A 2,350-nucleotide genomic window follows, 5' to 3' on the forward strand; every position below is an offset into this window, starting at 1 on the left:
TTAGAGGAATCTAAATACAAGACTAACCTCAAGCTAATTGGAGCTCTAGAGCATAAGAACCTCCACGGCTTATAGCCAGCCCCAAATAAGAAACGAAAAATTATAAAATGCGGGTCAAAACCACTCATAATAAACACAGAATATATTGCACGGTGGAGATAAAACACGGGTCAAACCTCGGACTAATATCAGAACTGAACTCAATAATACAAGACAGAACTCGTCAAGAAATTAAACATATTTTAAGCAGAATTCTAATTGTTACATGAAATTTATGAAAATAGTGAAAGCTTAAACCGAACCATGATAACTTGTATTGAAATAGAAAACGAGTTCAAACCAGGGTTTTAAAATTGTCGTCGATAAAAATTCAAGTAGCTTTATCCAAATAAAGCTTCACAGTAAAATCGGGAAAACCCTCTAAAAGATAACCCTCAATATCAAACTTCTGATAAAATAATTGTAACACATTTACATCAATAGAGGCTTTCCATAGAGGGGCAAGCTTAACCACATACACAGAAAAATAGCTAAGAAAGAGACGCTATCAAGAACCGTGCTCGGTGAAACAACTTAAAGACTATAGGCATAAACCCTGCAATAGGTAAACGAGGTAAGCATGAGAGACAAAACTAGTCGATTCATACCCTATCCTAACTAAGAGTTATCACCTGTAGCACTTCCAGAAGCTCTTTCACATACCCGGAAAAATAACATTGGGCAAGTCAAAAAGCCATGACAGAGCTCCGAGAGGAGCGCCTTGTATAACCTTCTCGAACGACAAGGTGCCTCTAGAGAAACCTGTAAATAAAAACAAGGAAAATGTTACCATTGTCCAACATAGATTTAAGAAAGACAAAATAATAATATATAGGAAAAACCCTCTAGAGGATCGCCTGTACCTGCCAGGGCCGTGGGTTTGGAGCATTTTGTAGTGGCAATAGAGTCGCTGGAAGAACCAACCAACCACGCCATAGGAGCAAGAATGTAGCAGTTTATAAACTGTATCATTTCCATGGAATAAGCGAACCATAGGAGGGCCAAGCCAAATGCACTGCAAAACTAAACACAATACAATGATACCTCACAGATGGAACAACAGGAGCAATGAGGCTTTACACTCTACTGTCGGATGAGCTCAAGGTGCGAAGGACTGTCGATGGAGCAGAGTTTCCGAGGAGGGAAGGACAACTGGAGATCAAACCAAAGTCTCTCAAGACCTGCTCCCGCCATTTCTTGGGAGGACAGATGCAATGAATTAGAGTTAAATCATTTCCATATGCAATTAAAACATAAGTCAAATCATTTGTATAGTGCAATGAATTTTGTTGTTTAATGCATATATCTTTGAGATTCATGTAATCACCGTGGTAAGAAATCTAATGGTTGAATGTTTCAATATTGGCATTTACATTATAGGTTAATGATATGGATTTTAATAACTAATTTTTTTTATTTAATGAAGTTTATGGAGACATGACAAGTGGTATCAGAGCCTTAGGTTGCAAAACTAAGACCTCTGGAACAAATAATTAATAGTGTTGTGATGTGCACAGAGAAATAAGTAAAAGACAACCAACATGAGGTGAACTGGATTTACTCCATATAGACCCCCAATAGGAGTAGGACCAACATCTCTTCTAGAAACCAATCATGAAGTATGGGTACAACTAGGGGAAGAGCCATGTAGTACCAATGCTATTATTTTTGAAACAGTACAAGAACTAAAGGACGAAATGGCTAGGTTGTGGGGAGATAATGAAAGACTAATGCAAGAACATGAGAATATTATGAAGAGTTTGTCCGATAGAAAAAATCAGATGCAAACGATTCCCAGTCCCAAAAACGGAAACATGACTGGAGAACAGGAATTCAAAAATGAAAACTTAGAAATGAAAGATGGTGAAGAAAATCAAGAGGAGGGGTCTCATAATGTATCAGATCATAGAAAGAGAAAATAACAAAAAATTGAGTTGCAGGGTGAGTTTCAAAAGATCAAACCCCCCTCTTCGATGATGAGCAGGAGGATGTTGTTGTGTTAGGATATTCCGACACTTAGGAAATACTTAAGAACAACTTGGGATAGGATTGAAGGATTTACAAATATGACACAATAGGAGAAGGAAGGAGGCACTAGAGCCTATCCCCCCTTAGTGACAACTTCCTGAACTCCAAGCATATATCAAAGTTTAGTGAACTTCGCCTCTGTGAGAGCCTTTGTGAAGATGTCTACAACCTAATCATCTGTTGAACAATATTGCACTTCAAGAACATGGTCATGAATGAGCTTTCTGATGAAGTGCATGTGTAGTTCAATGTGTTTGTTGCTCTGATACCATGTAGGAATTTA

The 2,350-nt window shown here is 37.9% G+C and overlaps 1 long non-coding RNA gene across 1 annotated transcript; it reads right to left on the bottom strand.

Annotated features, from left to right (window-relative positions):
* Window positions 1-331: 331 nt before the first annotated feature.
* Window positions 332-1,164, bottom strand: LOC149171671 (uncharacterized). The gene is made up of 2 exons (XR_016259574.1): window positions 903-1,164; window positions 332-801 (listed from the first exon to the last, which is right to left on the bottom strand). It is a non-coding gene; the product is annotated as an uncharacterized LOC149171671 (long non-coding RNA).
* Window positions 1,165-2,350: the final 1,186 nt, after the last annotated feature.

Source organism: Pinus tabuliformis, chromosome 4_2, assembly GCF_031772625.1.
Source record: "Pinus tabuliformis cultivar Carrire ecotype Pingquan chromosome 4_2, CPIR1, whole genome shotgun sequence".
Classification (NCBI taxonomy): Eukaryota; Viridiplantae; Streptophyta; class Pinopsida; order Pinales; family Pinaceae; genus Pinus; species Pinus tabuliformis.